This window comes from Lissotriton vulgaris, chromosome 1_2 (genome assembly GCF_964263255.1).
Source record: "Lissotriton vulgaris chromosome 1_2, aLisVul1.2, whole genome shotgun sequence".
Lineage (NCBI taxonomy): Eukaryota > Metazoa > Chordata > Amphibia > Caudata > Salamandridae > Lissotriton > Lissotriton vulgaris.
Window position 1 is genome coordinate 240,194,722 of NC_141686.1, and position 19,748 is coordinate 240,214,469.

At 47.9% G+C, this 19,748-nt stretch overlaps 1 protein-coding gene across 2 annotated transcripts in view; it reads left to right on the forward strand.

Annotated features, from left to right (window-relative positions):
• The first annotated feature begins 339 nt into the window (after positions 1–339).
• The window catches only part of TMEM69 (transmembrane protein 69), an 88,636-nt gene continuing 69,227 nt past the window's right edge, over positions 340–19,748 (forward strand). The window contains exon 1 of one of the 2 annotated variants that reach the window (XM_086953156.1): positions 340–509. The gene's annotated coding sequence lies outside the window, so the exon portion shown is untranslated. Of the gene's footprint in view, positions 510–1,485; positions 1,576–19,748 lie in introns of those variants that run through there. The other variant, XM_086953158.1, reaches the window with a different exon arrangement.

The window sequence follows — 19,748 nt, forward strand, 5'->3', positions numbered from 1 at the left end:
GTATGAGTGAAAACTTGAGCCTTGCATTGACGTATGCCTCGCTCTACTGCCGCGTCCTGGTGACTGATAGACTCAGCCTGGGATCCTTCAGTTGGGCGGCTTTCATCGAAGGTTTTCTCTCTCAACCCTCCATGAAGAGTATGGGGCCCCGAAAGCTCCTGAACTATAATAGACTCTCAGCACCAGCAGTACATTCTGGCAAATGTTAACAAAACAACCGATATATTTATCAAATACAATAAAATTTAAAAAAGCTCGTGTACAGTTTACCACCGGGCTCTTTCTTTTTAATACTTATCTGCGCCCTTTAAAGCCCCTTTCACTCTCGCTTCAAAAGATGAATTTCGGAATGCACCACTTCCGCTTCTGCCAGTAACACTGACGACGGACCGGAAGCGCCGCAGGATTTGCTTGCTGGTGCTGTATATTACCGAGTGCTCTAGCTGTCGGCCAGCGCCGCGCGCTGCCTGTCCCTGGAAGGTTCAAGTTCACCTTCTCTCAAAAAATTGGTAAGGCGTCCCTCGCTTCCTCTTGATGCAATTGTCCTGCGGGCCTTGACTTTTTCATATTGGAACTTTGAATTTTTAAACAGTTCTTGTTGGTTTATAAATGTAATTTTGCATAGTTCACAGCGAGTCGCAACTTAGGCAATAACATCAGATCTTTGACATTGTGTATACGAGGGTGACCTGATATTCTAAACTAGGCATTGTCATGTTTACACGCGCCTTCTCACGTGCTTTTCATTATGTTTTCATTCAAGTGTTTATTTCTTGTGCTATTTCTCGTGCTTACTTGTCAACTATAGTATGTTGATATTCAAGGGTCTATGTCTCATGCCACGGCACGATCTGTGATCGGGCCGTTCACCTGGAGACATACGGTTAAGTCAGTTGTTGTGCGCTGACCGGTACTGCAAGTCGTGTAGCCGGTTTTCTTTTAATAAACTTATAATTATTTCTACAAATTGAGTGCGTTTATACTCTACAGGCATGCTTCAGTAGTAGCCGCTCAGGTTCTGAGTGCTGAATCTGCTAATGGGACTTGGGTTCCCACTAATATATATATATATATATATATATATATATATATATATATCCATGGTTTGGCAATACCTGTCACGTTGTTTGCGGTCCGAATTTACGCGAGGTTCGCGCGTTCCAAGTCTTCTTCTTTCACAAAGACTAGATGCGAAAGAGTGATCAGCATTTCCCATGGGGAATGGGATATCGAAGGCATATAAGGCTGCATTTCAAATCCATCTTTGATGTCCCATACATTGAGCCCCCAAGCGTCATAACAGTCAAGGCAGAATATATATTTTACTTGATGAAAAGATGCCTCATTTAAATGCACCAAGCAAGTGCACTTCTTGTATGGAATGTCGCGTTGACACATTTATAAGGTTAACGCCTCACTGTGTGAACAAATGTGCATGTAATCCACAATAGTAAAATAACTTACATTTTCTTTTCACATTTCCAGTTGGGCTAATATCCATTGTATTTTGCTGTGGTGCAGCCTCTACAGAGTACCAGTAAAAATAGAACGTGATCAGAAAGCTCTTAGACCTCTGTAAGTGGATTATATATGAAAAAATGCATTGTGAATCGTATATTTAAATTCATATTACAAACATATTTCTACGTTTTTGATGGCAATTCTTTTGATCAATTGACGTTGACGCATATCAACTACACTATTTCCCCCCCCAGCTATTATATTCTTCAAACTTGGTATCTACTTTTGGGATTCAAGGATGGCAACAAGCTTCCAGCACTGATTGCTTATTGTAGTTCAAACGAAGGCAGAACCGGAAGTAGAGAGATCTTATGTTCCTTAGAGGGGCTCTTTATCCCGCCTATAATTTTGGCTCTCTCCCATTGGCTCGCTTCCTAAATGGAGCCAGCCATTGGAGGGGAGAGCCGTCACTCCAAATAGGCTCCGTCCTTTTCGGATTTGGAGGTGTGTTTTTTCGTTTCTTTCTATTTACTTTCTCTCCTCTTCCCATTGGCTGGAATTTTACCCTCCAGCCAATAGGAAGAGGAGAGAACGAAAACACGCCCCTCAATCCGAAAAATGACCCTGGTTTCACCGAGGCATTTCTGCTTTGCCTCGGAGAAATGTGGTCGCAGTCGTGATCAGGCGCTGCTCCCGCACCACCGTCCGACCTATGGTGTCCATCTGGACTTTGCACCCACCAAACCACGGAGGACCGAACTTCACTGCTGCCTTTCTCCATTCAGCAGAGCTGTGCAAGGGGCTGGGACAAGACAAGCTGCGCCGGGGCTGCGGGACTCCCTTCCTCCTCGCCCGGTCTGCTAAGTCACGTCCCCAATCCAGCACTCACCGGGTTCTGTGGGAAGCAGGCAACGTGTTTAGCACAGTCCGACCCCCGAGCCTGGGGCGTCCAAGGTCAGTCTCGCAGCAGTCCTAGGGACAGTGATGCCACCATGCAGCCACTGAACGTCCTGGTGAGAAATCAAGGCCCCGGCGGAGTTTCCACTCTCCGGCGGCCTCCAAAACCATCCGAGGGATCCATCGTGCATTCGGGTCTCCACTCACCCCTCCAAGCCAGAAGCCTCCTTGGATCAAGCATCGGGCCGCTCACTGCAGACGACGTCCCCTGTAATGTGGTCTGTTTGTCAGGGGTCGCCAGCAGCCCAGCATAGCAATACGGTATACCCAGTCCCACTCACAATCTGTTGTGATTATAATTAGGGCTCCCGGTTTTGTGGTATTTATTTTTTTGCCATTTCCGTCTGTATTTATCCACATTTATTTTTGCCACAAGCAAAAGACTATGCTACAGCTAGTATTTTTCCACATTTATTTAAAATGACAATGCACACATGCGCTCACTTAAACTAGCGATTTGTTGTGGCTTTAGCAGTGCTTTAAATGGTCCGGTACTGAGTAATTTGAAAAGGAGAGAACCTGTGCTTCTCAGTTCTGCTATAAAAACACCTTAGGATAGAGTACAAGCACTTATCAGGAGCAAACATGTGCCAGCGCTTCTGTATTTCCATCTAAAGTCAGGTAGAAATCTGCCTTCAAATGTCTATGGTTTGCACACAGAAAGTACGTACGGTTACCTGTATTGGTGGTGGTGTGTTTATGTGTAGATAGACAGACAGATTCCAAGCTACACGCCATGTGCCCTGAAAGTTACTATCTCAGTCTAAGGTTCACCAACTGAAAATAGATGCTAAACCACTCTAGGGTGATCCCAGCAAGCAGAATAAATTGTCGTATTCCACTCCATCCATGTTTTCTCACACCCACAGCAAAGTTCGAAGGGCATGAACATATGAAGCTGTGCCAAAAAATTATCATTCTCAACTACAGAATGCTGTGTGAAATTGGTATTCCACAGCAGATGGCCATTTTTTGACAAATTGTACTAGTCATACTTTGTAGATGGCAGAAGAACTGCATTTGATCTGCCTCATGAAATGCTTCATCACATCAAGCTTTCCCTTCAAATTTAATATATGGACAGAACTCCTCCGGTGAAAAATTACCTGATGCTTGTTAACAGAACAGATGCGCTATCCAAGGTCCCTGGGCTAAAATAGAACACCCTCCTAGTATCAAAATAGATTGAAAAGAAAAGGCATCATTTTTTAGTATTGGGGTCAAAGGGTGTTGGATTTCATCAAGTGAAGTAAAAGGGCACCACTCCTGATTAAATGGAGAAAAAAAATAAAGAAATGCAAAATGCCTCTCACCGTGATTAAGGTAAAATGATAACGTTAACTTTCTAAGGAATAGTCGTTTTCCTTATGTTTTTTACATTTTAAGTGACGATGATAACTGAATGTTTTTGCATCTTAATAATTGCAGAACAGGTCTTACGGCAGCAGTTATGTGGCACACTGTGTTTTAATTGTCCTTAAACTGTGTCTGTTTTTTCGTCGTCAAGTCGAGGGTGCCATCCTGTTTACTTTTCATAAAACGGTAGTTAAGAAAACATTTTACAGACTTGCACCTAAGATTTACCTGTGCAAGACATATTTTTTACTGAAAGCAATACTCCCGAGCCCCTGACATCTCGCGGGTTGAACGTGAAGTCAAAGGATATGGTTTATCTGTGAAATAGCCCTGATGTCTCTCAACTTTCTTCAGGCTATCAACATTCTGGGGAGTTGGAGTAGAAACACCATGCCCTATGGATGCAACCATACACCGCAGGGTTTGTGTGGAACAGTACTAGACATCCATATTTAAGATTTCAATTGTACCCATAGTGTTGCTTCAGTTGGAGGCTAGCCAAGTGTTAAAACTGCCATGTACCTAGAGAAACAAGCAATTCATACAAGAAGAAATACTAATAAGAAATAACGCGAGGTAACACCTAATGCCCCTCTAGTAACATATATGGACTATTAGCCCTCATGACTAATCGGGTAATAGGGCCATTAAGCATAGCCAATGTTTTATTATCCATGTGTACCCAGATAAAACAGTCGAACATACTATTAGTCTAGACTCTTTATAGGAAAGTGAAATCCCATTTAGCAGTACGTTTTGAGATCTCGGACTTAATTTCACCAAAAGCTTACACCTCAGACGTTTGGGAAACACTTAAAGGATCGCACAGTTTTAAAGTTTATTTTAACTTCGATTTTTAAGCTCCATCTCAGTACGAGCATCATCGTCTAAGCCTTTAGACAAAAATCCACAGATGTGAAAGCATTTTGAGAAAAATAAACACTTTAAAATAGTTTAAATCTAATCCATAGTTCGGTAGAGTGCAATAGTTCTTTAATACGCCACAAAGCCATTACCAAAGCAAGTACAGTTACTAACCAGCCACTTCAAGTAGCATTTGTTAATGTAGCAGAAAATGTTTATTTTAGAGGAAAAAGCTTTCATTTGAAGATGGTTTTGCATTTAACAATTAGTCCCCACCTAAAGCTGTAGTTTAAAAAAAAAAAGCGGAGTGCCAAGATGCACTGATGCTGCTTAAAACGTGCACTGTGTGGGGCCTTGGACAGGAGGAGTCAGGGGCGTTGGGGGAGGCTACGGCGTGGGGTGAACAATAAAGCCTCATTAACAACTAAATGGTCTGTCAAAAGACCTGTGAAGTACTTTGGCGCGGCTGTGTGTGCCCGGGAAGGAATTTCCAGCAGCAGGAAGGGGGCCTGGAGAGAACTCTGGATTCGAGCATGGCAAAGTTTTCTAGTATTTTGCCGTTTCTAAATATAAATACAGACAAAGGAAATATAAATTTCCGTCTATATTTATATGTAGAAATCCGGAAAACCGGGAGCCCTAATTATAATACAGGAGTTCTTAACACAATCCATCCGCATCGGGGGCGCTGAGGGATTTTCTTTCTCTTGTGCACAGCACCTATCTGATAGTTTTATATCTCAGTGATTCATGTGTCTAGTGCTCTTATTTCCAGCGATTTTCGAGCCCTTCTGCTGATTGCTGTGGAGCCCTCGTGGATCATGTCCACACGGCCATCTTGTTGGCCATGCAGCGCCCAAGGCCCAGGAGAACCGAACTTCACTGCTGCCTTTTCCATTCAGCAGAGCTGTGTGAGGGGCTGGGTCAAGACGAGCTGCGCCGGGGCTGCGGGACTCACTTCCTCCTCGCCCAGGCTGCCGGGCCCTATTCCGCCTCCCTCAGATCTAACGCGGGTCTGTAGCGCAGGGGACACTGACACCCCGGTGCCCTCTCCTTCAGGTGCCCTGCTGATCTCTGCCGGGCCCCGGGCAGCTGCGGCGGGAGCGTCAGCCACTCTCTGCCATTTTCGGCGAAGAATAAAAGCTTTCCTGAGGAGCTGGAGTGGAGTGTGAGCGCCGGACCCTCCTCCTTCCTCAGACAGCAGGCCGGGCAGAGCCGAGCTCAGTCTGTCCGAGGTGCTGCGGGACCGGAGAGCGCGATTCGGGGCTGCGAGGAGCTAGGGACGAGGGATCCGTGCGGCGGCCGGAGGACGGGACTTTGTGCGCCCGGGATTCCCGGCCCTGTCTGGCCATTGTTCACCCGCAGCGCTGTCCCCCGGCCACCAGGGAGACGGGACTGTCCCGTAGAGTGAGGTGAGTGATCGAGGCCCAGCCGCCTCCAGGGGTCTGGGGTACAGATCCGAGTGTTCACCCTTTGTTGGTGAAGCTTCCCTGACTCCTCTCTCCTTGTCCGGTGTTGGCCGAAGCTTACACCACGGTCCCTTGGACACCCCCACCCACTGTTGTGGGGCCTCCCGGGGCAGAGCAGGGCTGCATCTGCCTGGCACCACCACCAGCAGGAACCACAGAAATGGCTGCAGGCTCGGAGCTTTAGGAGCTGTGACTGAGACACGACCACATTTCAGTGCACATAATTGAACGAAAACTGAGGAAACAAAGTTCTGAAACAGGGCTTTGCTGGCTAGATTTGTTCAAAGGTGTAAACTATGCCGGACGCGTAAAGTTGGTTGGCAGGCAGGACCTTGTTTGTGTGTTCTTATAAGTGGAGACCTGCCAGCACGTTTCGTCCCCTGCGTTATTTCCCATCTGGACACTCTTCCCTCACACTGTATTCTCCTTTTAGTATAACGTGGGCCTCCTACATGTTTCCTTTGACTATCATACCTTAATTATCTTCCTTCGTTATCAATTCCTATTCTGCTGAGCTTACCCTTTCAGCATTCGCCTGTCCTCTTCTGGCTCCAAAGCTGCTCTTACCTCCTGGACTTTCCGCTGCCCTTACCGTCTTCTTGCCCTTTCTGCTGACGTTATCCTCTGTGTATTCTACTGCACTTACCTTGTGTCTTCTGCTGCCTTCGCCCTTTGTGCCTTCTGGTGCCCTTACCCTGTTTGTCTTTGCTGCCCTTACCCTGTTTGTCTTTGCTGCCCTTGCCCTGTTTGTCTTTGCTGCCCTTGCCCTGTTTGTCTTTCCCCAGTGAGATCGGGTGTCAGTCTGGCGACACAGAGCTGAAGGTGAGTCTGTACCCGGGCAGGGGGCTATCTCCTCCCTGCTGATACCGGTCCACTGTGTGTACAAGAGGGCGGGGTGAGTGCATGGCTCATACCTGGGAAGTAATGTGGTCTGACGCAGAGTACGTGGCCTTTGTACAGAAATGGGGCTTTGGCGACGGACAGCCTGACCCCTGACCTAGGTTATGTGCGCATTTGTGGGGGAGATGGGGGAGGGAGAACCTAATTCTACAATTGAAGGTAGTAATGGCTCACACCTTCGCTGTCTGTCAGCCAGGGTATTCTTGAAGCACATGTACTGACTTCCTACGCACCATGCTTGCTCCAGTGGGTGGCATAACTGCCCAGGCCAGTCAGAAGCTTCTATTGGACACAGGCCAAGACAAGTAGCGTGGCTCTGTCTTTGTGTGTGGGTGGCTCTGTCTTTATGTGTGCGTGGCTCTGTCTTTGTGTGTGGGTGGCTCTGTCTTTGTGTGTGGGTGGCTCTGTCTTTGTGTGTGCGTGGCTCTGTCTTTGTGTGTGCGTGGCTCTGTCTTTGTGTGTGCGTGGCTCTGTCTTTGTGTGTGCGTGGCTCTCTGTATGTGGGGGGCTCTGTGTGTGTGTGTGTGGCTCTGTGTGTGTGTGTGTGTGGCTTTCTGTGTGTGTGGCTCTGTGTCCGCGAACTACTCTCTACTACTCTCTAATGCTCACCTATTGCCATCGTAAAAGACAATACCATTTATTTGTTTTTTAAAAAAATGAAAAAAAGTCATGAGCAATGCCAATAGCTCTACCTTTAATAATGCCGAGACCATTGCATTGTAAATGCTTGTTTTTAGTGCTAGACAGTTGTCCTAGCTACTGGCCCAACCTGGAGAGGGTTTTAAGGCCTGAATTGACGCACTAAATGTAGCCAATGTCCTGCAGCTAACGGAATGCAGTATTGTGCCATGCATCGCTCACACACAATGTTATGCTGATGATATTGCGTTTGTTGACCACACAGGCCTAGACAAATCAGACATTTTTTACCAGACCTATAGATTTAGTGACTTGAATAATCTACTCGATCTAATGCACTTGACCCGTAATCTTGTCTCAAATTGTGTGATCCTTGGCAAATATTTGATTTCACTGTTGTCTTTTTCTTCATGATCACATACAAGAACATCTAAAACTAATGAGTACATCCTGTATGCTGTTCTAAAAACTCTTTCATTTGGTTTAATAGACTAAAATGTTGCCTCACGTATAATATAATATAATAAAAATATAGCCCACAAATTGGGGAACACATGACCTCTCAGTTGTCTTTTAGTTCAATATTGCACTGTCATCAGGGTGGGGCGGTAATGTTTCTCATTTCATATTTAAAAATTCTCTCTTTTAATAACTATGTCACTAAAACAAGATGTGGTAGTGCCATTTACAGATCGATATTTTCAATTTAAAGGGTTACAAACTTCCCCACTCACATGCCCTTTACAGATAAAAGTAAATAGCAAACTGACAAGTGTGGAAATCGGGTTTCAGCAAATATGTACCATTTGCACATCACCAAGTAAAGTATTCTGATTTGTTTTGATCCTATTTAAAGCTTTGTTTCTATCTCAATTCAGAATTACAAAAGAGGTGATTTCCGAAATACTGAAATCAATTTAGAAATATTTGCATAGCTCATTTACCAGCTATTTAAAAGTAGTAAAAGAAAATGAGGTACAGTGGACCATAGCAAGATGCCGCTCCCACACAGTTATGTCCCCAAAGTCATTTAAGGAGATGTATATCATATAGTATGCACTCCCAGTAAACACTCATGACGAACTTAGCAAACACAAAAAGTGAGTAAGACTGAAGCAGCAGATGAGCGGTTGCAGCTGCTGAGACAAAAGGCAAAAGGTGGCTGAAACGAAAAGCCTTGAAAAACGAAAAACCTGAAAGGCAGTGGCATTGCTCAGCTAGTCAGCCCTCAAGCCCTTTGCTGAAAACGGAGCAGAAAGGTGGGGGGAAACAGGGAGAAAGTGAGCCTGGCTGAGTGCGAGCCCGGTAAGTCCGCGGAAGCGGCCCAACTAGGTTGGGCGCAGCTTGCGGTTCACCAGTGTGCCCTGCTCACTTGCCCACTCACCATTCGCCCCCCCCCCCCTTTCCTCTCAACAGCACCTGAACAGCCCCTCATTGCCAATCCTCAGGTAAAAGTGGCAACAGGGAGCAGTAGGTGCTGGGAGCTGAGGTTTGGGCTGCACAGGGAAGGCAACCCACCCACCCCAACTGATTACACCCCTTATACCTTTCTGGCCTCTCTGTGCAAGTATCGCAAAGGAATTTCTTGTAAATTGCAGCACATCCATTTGAAGCATGGGAAGGGGGCAACAAAAAAGAGAAATGGGGCAAGTTTACAACTTCACGGAGAGAGTTTTTTGCTGCCCCAATTAAATCAAGAGAGCAGCCCAGCTATTGCAATGTAACCAACATCACAAAGACGCAAAAAGTAGAGATAAGATCTATAAAAAATACAATCAATAGTACGCTGCGGTACTTCCGACTAAATCCAAATGACATTACATATTCGGCCGCATTGCACCAGCAGAAAGTTAGGCTAAAGCAAGCAACATGGGCAGCCAAGAGAGCAGCAGAAGACGCGTTCTGGGCAAAACTACACACAGATATTAGACAGAGTGACAGGGCAAGATTCTGGGGGACAATAAATTGATTCATCCGACCTGCACACGAGGGATTATCATCCAACATATCAGAAGACGATTGGGCAACATATCTTGGAAAACACTTTCAATAAGATGCCATCCCACCACCTAACAGAGCAAGGGCGACTGCAACCCTGACAAAAATCCCGCTAGAGACCAGACTGGAGCACTGTAGCACTGCATGGGGAAGAAGGCACAACGTGGGGAGCCTTCCCAGCATTCACTACAAAGCAATTAAACAACAAATGGGGAAGGGAAGAAGAGACACCCGGCTCAAATGGAGCCAGCGCTTTACAAACAAGATACAGAAAATTGGGCAAAAGCACTCACCCCTCGCCTCACTAAAATACAGCAAACCGGCCAACACCACCCTCCTGGAGGGCCTCGATAATTGCACCAAATTTTAAGTCACAAGACAAAGCCCTGCCAAGAAGCTACCGCTTAGTTGCCCTTTTGGACAACCGGGCAACATTTTTTGCAGGTACTCTCCTTAAGGAACTCCAGCTATGGGCCGAAGGCAATTCAATCATTCCTCTAAATTAGACTGGCTTCTCTAAGTCTGTTGGTACAGTAACAAATATAATGGCCATGGCTCTGCTGATCGATAAGGCAGAAAAAACAGAGAGGCCACTATACCTATGTTTCATCGACTATAGGGCTACCTTCGACCATGTAAACCGTTACGGATTATGGGCAATATTTGGCAATTGGGGCATATCACAGACATTGCTTAACTTGTTAATAAACTATCATTCTGACACCTGGATCCAAATAAAGCTGTGAGACCGATCAACCCTCTCAAGACGGATACCAACAACTAAAGGACTTACACAAGGTTACATGCTGGCACCAACTCTTTTCAATCTGTTCCTTGCGGGCCTTGTTGCGCTATTAAATGCCAGCAATTCACACGCTCCAAGGCTAGGGAAGTCGGCACCACCATGCCTACTCTAAGCAGACCTAGTCTTAATTAGCCAGACGAAAGTGGGTTTACAGAACCTCCTTAACACCACATTCGAATATTCTAAAGCCAACAGTTTGAACATCAACCTGGAGAAACTAAGACTATGGTAATCAAAAAGAATCTAAATAAATCACCTGCCTGGTTCTGGGGACATATCTGCATTGACTTTGTATCGGAATATAAATACCTAGGGGTGGTTATTGACTAAGGCGGCCACTTCACTGCTCAAAGGGACTCAATTAGGAGAAAGGGCACAATTCCTTATTGAGAACTTGCAGTCTCAATAAGGAATCTCAACTCTAAACTAAATGGCCCACCATCACTCCTCCCATTAGTCGAAGTCATATAGGTAAAACTCTTACCGACAATAACCTAAGTCAATGAGGCACAAAGGGGTAAGGACTACCAACCACTGCCTTTTAAAAAAATTAGTATGAAAAACGTAAATTGTTATCATGGGTCGAAGATGAAGCATTCCTATCAAGAAGGTTAAAACACAGCTGGATGACTCTGAGCACCTCTATCACTCCCGCTGCTAAAAAATATCTAGCCCTGGGGTATGCTAGATCTACCAAAAAACAATTTTTAAAGTTCCCACTAGGTCTGGTACCCTGCACAAAGCACTTTCCACATTGGCTGAAGGCCCAAACTGACTGCACCTGCCGTTTATGTGGCACAGCACAGGAGGACATGTTGCACCTACTTTGCACTTGTAAAGAATTGAATGCTGAACAGAAACCGCTTCTAAAACCATTTTTCCACCAAAGAGGTATTCGTACACAGAGACAAGCTGTGCTGTCCTGCTTTGCACCAGGGGACCCACAGCTGAAATGCCGCCTGGTGAAATTTTTGAGACCGTGGGGAATAAAGCGCTATAATTACGGGACGGTCATTCAGCAAATTAACTGCTCATTACAAACTTCAATGGACATGATTGTGCAACTGTTTTAACCAAACTTCTTTTAATTGTTACCTATAACATACCTCACAATGAAATTTGTTTTAATTGATACATTTTGTAGCAATGGTTTTAAGTAACCACGCTAATAAAAATAAACTTGAAACCAGTAAGCACCTTCTGCTATTTAAATGTTGTGTGCCCAGCACCATTTCCGGACAGTTCACTTTACAAAATCCTTTAACTTTGCAGTTAGAGAAAGAAAAGTAAACACCAATGTTCTGGTGAAAATTAGCAGCATTTGTAAGAAGACCTAAGATGATATTTGACCTCTGTCTTTGAAAGCACAGTATAAGTTACAAGAATGAATAGAATACCTGTTCTTTGCCAGCTCGAGCTCTGTCCAGAGCGGACTAGTAGCCCCGAAAAAAAAGTTCACCTTGATCAAATCTGAACATCATAGCAAAGTGGGAGAGTAGATTTCACAAAACCTCCAATGCTAGGAGAAATAAGAGGACACCACACTAAACGAGGCACAGCTAAATGCATTGGCTTTAAAGATGGGCATGTTTTGAAGGGAGCCACTCTAATCTCTTAAACTGACATAGTTTGACTCGCCTTTAGGCCTAATGTGTGATCCTACAAAATCTGAAATCTTGGATAAAGAACCTAGCAGAAAAATATCGCTCAGTTATAGGTGAAAAATCTAGCTAAGAGGGAAAAATGTCCTTTCTTGATTCCCCTCACTCACCAGGGTTTCCCCACGGTGACCTGCTTCATCATAGGGGCCATCTCAACCCGCTGCGGGTTGAGGCGTGCTACGACTTGCGGAGATATGTAGGAGCACTATTTTTGAGGAATTATTATTATTATTATTATTTTAAACCGTTTTTATTACAGCTCCAAATCATACTTACATCATACACTTATGAGCACCTTACATGGTTATTATCAAAGCTCAGTCCTTGTATGGGTGATTCGTTTACACGGCCTATAAGCCCACAACCCGGGGGTCAGGCGGCGTCAATCAGTGAATCACCCCATCTAACAACCCCAGAGCACTTTCAAGTCCGCATGCAAGGATTCCTTCAGGCTGCTTTTACATTTTTTCACCCCTCCCCTCCCCTCAAACCCCTTCTCCCCCTGTAACGGCGGGACTAAGAATAGGCAGTAGGCGGGTCTTTGTTATGCCAGGTTTTATTTTCTCTAGTAAAGCGTCAGTACAGGTCTTTCTTGTTGCTCCTCTGCTTGGGGATCTACTACGTTCCTGGCGAGTTTTCCGGAGTACTCCCTCCTCCCTTCTCCGGACGGGGCTCCTCCTTCTGCTGGGCTCCGGAGGCTCCGTTGTCCGTGCTCGCCCGACACCCAAAAGGAAACAGAAGAGAGGCTCGTATCAGAACGGAAGCGGAAGAATTACCAACTCTCAGGGTAGGGTAGGGGTAGGGGAAGTGAGGGAAACACCAGGTGCAAATCCTAGCAAGACGGGAGTGAGCGTGAGGGGTATGTAGGACAGGGGTCCGAGGATTCTCAGGGAAAGTTGCTATTCTCTAAGTTAGGCGTCTGCCTTTCCTTTTCCACCACCCCAGGAAGCGATTACGCACCTCTGTTAGCCATACCCCTCCTGGAGTACGGCTGGGCGGCTCGTGGTGTTGGCCTCCGGTCCGATCTCTTCTCGTCCTCCCGCCGTCTCGTAGGTCCCCGCTGGTATTTGGGATGATAGATCGGTTCCCGCTGCCTTGATCTCCGGCTCCGCCAAGCTCTCCTCGCTGATCCACCTTATTCCGCTCTTCCACTCCACGCTGAACCGCCGTACTCCGCTCCTCTGCTCCTCCTCGCTGCTTCCCTCCACTCTGCTTCTCACTGTCCGCTCCTCCGGTGTAGTAACACACCTGGGGGTCATCGGCGCCACCCTTTATCGCAGTCCGGGGCTCCTCCTCCTCCATAAGGCCATCGGTCCATTTAAAGGGCCCCCACTCTTCTTCTTCATCGCAGCTGTATGTTTCCATTCCGGACCATCCTGACTGCTGCGGGGGCTGTGGAGATAAGAGGGGGTCACAAATGGTCAGTGCACGCCCATCCTCTGGGCCAAGCGGAGGGCCCTGGTTACACCCCCCTAACTTCTTAACTCCCCGGCTCCAGCCCCCACCCATCTCCCAGTGCCTACGCCTACGCCTGGACTTGCAGTCAGTGTGTGTGTGTGTTTGTGTGAACGATGTCAGGAGTGAGTTGATATTCACAGAGAAAGTGCACCTGGTGTGTCAGTGGGATTCTCATTTCCTGAGTCGGATAGTCCTTCCTCCTCCCCTAGCATGCTATCTCGTAGTACTTGCACTAGTGCCTCCCATGCTGCTGCTGCCTCCAGCGCCCTTTCGTCAGAAGTGCGGCGAGCCAGTTGATACCTGAGCGTACTTTCGCTCGCTGCCCATTTGAGACATTCATTAAGCCATCTTTTGTGCGTAGGACCCGTTTTTGATTTCCAGTTCCTAGTGATTTCCCTCTTAGCTAGTATTAGCCCCATATCTATAAACTTGCTCGTGATCCTATTCTTGGGTGTGTGCGGGAACCAATGCAGCACTCCAACCGCCTTAGTGTATTGTAGCCCTCTATCCGTTGCGTTGTTCAATGTCTTGCCAATCTCCCGCCAATAGTCTCGTAGATGTGAGCAGTCCCATAGCATATGGCCTAAATCCGCCCCCACTGTATTACACCAGGGGCAAGCTGCATTTTCTACTCAAATATTTTCCTATTTTCCCCGGTGTGAGGTAGGCTCTATGGAGGATGTAAAAATGTATCAATTGGAAGCGTGCATTCCTCGTGCTCTTCCTCGCCTGCCTAAGGAGCTGCGCCCATGTCGTGTCCGGGATATCCAGCTGAAGATCCAGCTCCCATTTAGCCTTCAGTGTAGTCATTGGTTTTAAGGGTTCTCGCAGCATTCTGGAATAGAGGCATGTTACTGCCTTATAAGTACCAGCTGCCATCATTGCGTACTGGCAGGCCATGGACGTGGTGGGCTTCAACAGCCCTCCCCCCCCCCCCCCCGCACCCCCCCCAGTGCGCCTGCATGGCTCTGGTCACAGCGGCGTGCATCAGATAGTCTCCTCTCGGGAGGTCGAATCTATCCTGCAGGGATTGGTACGGGAGTAAAACCCCATCTTCGTACAAATCTCCCAGCACTTGTAGGCCTGCATCTTCCCAACCCTGCAATCGCGACCAGTCACCGCCGTGGGGGAGAGATGTCACCATTCCCAACGGTATCTCGAGTGCATACATATCCTGCACTCCCGCTCTTCGCCGTGTTCTATTCCAGCAAAGCCTAAACGTCTGCTCCTCTAGGTATTGGTCTGTGAGGATGAGCCTCTGCTGCAGGGTAATGTATGCAAGCACATGTCGGGGGGGTACCCTCGTCCCTCCTCTGCTCCGGGCCTCGAAAGACCCTTGCCACTTCCTGCGTGAAGACTTGCAATTGAGCCGCCAGGTAGTAGAGCTCGAAATCTGGCACTGCCATTCCTCCCTCGTCCTTTGGTGGAGTCAACGTGTCTAATGCTGTTCTCCGTCTACCCGTACCCCATAGGAATGAGATCAATAGCGATCTCAACTGCCGGAAGATAGAGCCAGGTATCCACACCGGCAGCGTTCGGAAGTAGTAGAGGAGGCTCGGTAGGGCTACCATCTTTATTAGGGAGATGCAGCCTGTTACCGAGAGTGGTAGAAAGGCCCAAAAGTACATACTTCCTTTCAATGCCCGGATACACCGGCTCACATTGCCTTCTAGCATATCTGCCGCCTTGTTGTATACATACACTCCCAAATATTTCAAACAAGTAGGTTCCCAGTTGAGTAGCGGGTAAGTGGTAGGTCGCCTCTCTCCATGTCGCAGCGGGAATAAACGGGATTTGGACCAGTTAACCTTTAATCCTGATAATTTCCTGAAAAGTTCGAGAAGTCTTTCTGCACCCTCCAGTTCCTCGCTTGCATCACCTAGGAACAATAAGAGGTCGTCCACATATAGCGATATAGCCTGCAGGTTCCCCCGGTAAACTATCGACCCGTCCGTGCTTCCGCTGCAAATGGCTCAATCGCTAAGACAAACAGTAGGGGGGACAGCGAGCACCCTTGCCTGGTGCCACGGCACACTTGGTACTGGTGCGATATTAGGGTGCCTATCCGGACTCGCGCTTTCGCCGATGTGTACAGCACTTTGGTCCAGCCTATATAGCCATCGCCAAGGCCAAAGTGTCTCATGACCCTGTATAGATAGTCCCATTCTAGACTATCAAACACCTTTTCGATATCAATTGACAACACTAAAGGCGTTCTCACTTCCGGCATCGGGTCACCCATTAGCCGCATCAGCCCGCGTACATTAATGGTAGTGTTCCACGTGGGTATGAATCCGGACTGATCGCTGTGGACTAACTCCGTCATGTGGGCCAACAGCCTAGTGGCCAGTATAGTACTCAGGATCTTATAGTCCGTTGTTAGCATGGACAGCGGGCGATAAGAGGCCAGTTAATTATTCTCTCTCCCCGGCTTCAGCAAAGGGATCATCAGGGCTTCGCTCATAGATTGAGGCAGTCTTCCCCTAGCCTTAGCTTCATTGTAGACCGCCTGGAGCCGCGGAGCTAGCTGCTCTAGGTATTTACTGTAGAAATCTATAGGCAAGCCATCCAGGCCCGGGGTTTTGTTTCGAGCCATCTGCTTCACCGCGCTTCCTATCTCCCCCAGTGTGATGTCTCTACCCAGGCCATCTGATTGTTCCTGATCTAGCTGTGGCAATTGCAGTCCCTCCAAGAAGGTGTCGATCTCGCTCTCTTGACCTGCCAGTCCGCTTTCGTATAGCGTTTCGTAATACGTTCGGAAGTTGTCCAAGATTTCTGTTTGGGTGTTGCATATGTGTCCCCCTTCCTCCTCAATGGTCAAGGTCGGGTGGCTACGTCTAGTTGGGTTAGCCAACCAAGCGAGCATCGTCCCCGCCTTATCCCCCTCAGCGGGCGCTCTCGTCAAATAAGCCTTATAATCAAAGCTCCGGAGCCGCTCCATTTCAACCGCCACAGCTTCCTTGGCCTCACTAACCACTTCCTGTAGCTCGGGATGGTTAGACCGCGCCAACTCGGCCCTCCGCAATGCCCCTCTGCCTTATCCAAATCGTCTAAAAGCGTCTTGCGGACTCCTGCATGTCTCCCGATACAGTGGCCGCTGATGACAACCTTGAAGGCATTCCACTCCATCGCTCAGGAGGCCGTGGTGCCATTATTTTACTCAAAGTATTGCGTGCTTCTCTCCCCTAGTGCCTCCCTAATCAGTGGGTCGTCCAGAGTAGCCAGGCGTAGTTGCCACGTCGGGACCCGTGAGGTCTCAGTCATCCATGACAGCGTCAGCAATAGGGGATTATGGTCGGACAGCGTGCAAGTTAAGTACTCAGCGTTTGCCACCGTAGAGACCACGAGCGGGGAGCACAAAACCACGTCTAGTCGGACGTGAAGATCATGCAGACTAGAGTAGTACGAATAGTCCCTCAAGGTCGGATGTAGCGCCCTCCAAGCGTCTATCAATTCCCATCTCTCCTGCCATTCGAGCCTTCGGTTCGCTAGCCGACGAACCGGCGACGTTCCCGGCGGTGGAATGAGACCTGTCCAAATCAATGTCTACCACTGAATTAAAGTCCCCTCCCATGACAATGGGGCCCGCCAGGTAGCTTGCCAGCGCGCCAGAGAGCTTTGTTAAAAAGGCCGGGTGATCAACATTGGGTGCGTACACACTGCATAGCACTATATCACGGCCCCTAAGTTTCCCCTCTATGGCAACAAATCTGCCCTCTGGGTCTAATACTTGCTTAGACACCCGGAAGGGGACCCCCGTTCGGATCCAGATCATCGCCCCCCTCGCAAATGCAGAGTATGTGGTGTTGAACAGTTGTCCTTGCCACCTTTACTGTAACGCAATGCCCTCCTGTTTCGTCAGATGTGTTTCCTGTAATAATGCTATCTGAACGCCCCTGCGGACTAAATGAGCATGCACCTTGTGTCTTCTCGCCATGGTGTGTAGTGTCCGCACATTCCAGGTCACACATTTCAGAACTCCAGAGTTAGCCATGATCCCAGGTTAACCAATATGAAATAGCATAATTCCGCTGCCAGGCGCATGTGGCGGCATCCTCCCACCCCAGTCCCCCCCAAACAACAACAGTCCCCCACACCCCATGTTCCTCACCTCGAGTCACCCCAACTACTCTCGGTATCCTCCCCACCCAGAACAGGATCTAACTTCGCAAAAGCAGCTCCCATCCAAACTTCAGCAAAAGGGCAAGCTAATCCAGCCGCTATTCCCTTAATCCGCAGTCTTCACTACGGTGGCCTTATGGGCCTACGGGGCGTGACGCGTCCCCGAGGGTGGTTACCACAATCCCTCCCCCCTGCCCCACAATCCCCTCATAGTCCCTCACGAGTTCCCGGACTTCTGAGTTGTATACATTTGTGTCGGAGGGCTCCGGTCGCCCCGGCAATTTTATGTAGACAATTCTGTACATCTCCCCACTCAGGCTTCTATGATTTCCTCCGACGTTTGAGGCGTCACCACTGGACCTTTGGCGCCCCCAAGTTCCGAAAGGTCAGTTTCCGAGCCCGTAGCATGGCCCTCCGAGTTTGAGCCCCTATATGATCGGCTGCTCACTGTCCCCGACAAGTCGACCACCGCTTGTAGTGCCGCCCTTCTCTCCTCCTCCGTTTGCGATTCCGTCGGCATTTTAGTTCTTTGTCGATGCCTGCGGAGCCTCTGCGACTTCCGGACCGGCTGTTTACGCTTCTCCTCCTCGGCTCTGAATTTGGCTGCGTCCGTCCCGGCTTTGTAGGTGTCCCACCACGCCCAGGCCTCCGCTGATGTAGGGAAGAAAAGTGCTTTGTCGTCCACCACCACCCTGAGCTTAGCTGGGAAGAGGAGTGAGTACTTTATACCTTCCACACGTAGTTCATGCTTGAGTGACAGGAAGGAGGCTCGCAGTTTCTGTGTTTCAAATGTGAAGTCAGGGAACAGTGTCACGTTGTGATTATCCACTTGGAATGGGCCCTTTTCTCTGGCCCTTTGCAATAACCAGTCCCTGTCCTTATAATGCAGCAGTTTTATCACCACTGGACGGGGTGGTAGGCCCGGTTTCGGTGGTCTGGCCGGACCTCGGTGCGTGCGTTCCAACGTAAAGAAAAGTGAGAGTCCCTCTGGCGCCACTTCTGTCCGTAACCATGTGTCCAGGAAACCCACCATGTCGTCACCTTCTTCTCCGGCAGACCTACCAAGCGTACATTATTGCGCCTGCTATGGTTTTCGGCATCCTCTGCTCGCCGCTCCAGTACCAGTATTCGTTCTAGAGCATCCCCTAAGCGTCCCTCCATGGATTTATGCCCTGGTACCAACTCTTTGTAGGGTATCTTCTGTGTTCTTGACCCTGGCCTTCATATTCTGTCCAACACGTAATAATTACGCCATATTCAAGAAATACATGACGTTGGCGAGTGTATCTACACTTCGAGTCATACTGTTTGGTAGAACGTTATTACGTAGTGCGCATGACTGTGGTGCACTACATATTGTCAAACACGTAATAATAATGCCGTATTCAAGAAATACATGACGATGACCAAATGGTGCACGTGACTGAAATTTACCACAATTAGTTTCAGCATTGACGGAAAAACACACCTCACAAACAAAATCATTGTAAACACTGAAAAAACATACTGGTTAAAAATAGTCCTTCCTCCTCCCCTAGCATGCTATCTCGTAGTACTTGCACTAGTGCCTCCCATGCTGCTGCTGCCTCCAGCGCCCTTTCGTCAGAAGTGCGGCGAGCCAGTTGATACCTGAGCGTACTTTCGCTCGCTGCCCATTTGAGACATTCATTAAGCCATCTTTTGTGCGTAGGACCCGTTTTTGATTTCCAGTTCCTAGTGATTTCCCTCTTAGCTAGTATTAGCCCCATATCTATAAACTTGCTCGTGATCCTATTCTTGGGTGTGTGCGGGAACCAATGCAGCACTCCAACCGCCTTAGTGTATTGTAGCCCTCTATCCGTTGCGTTGTTCAATGTCTTGCCAATCTCCCGCCAATAGTCTCGTAGATGTGAGCAGTCCCATAGCATATGGCCTAAATCCGCCCCCACTGTATTACACCAGGGGCAAGCTGCATTTTCTACTCAAATATTTTCCTATTTTCCCCGGTGTGAGGTAGGCTCTATGGAGGATGTAAAAATGTATCAATTGGAAGCGTGCATTCCTCGTGCTCTTCCTCGC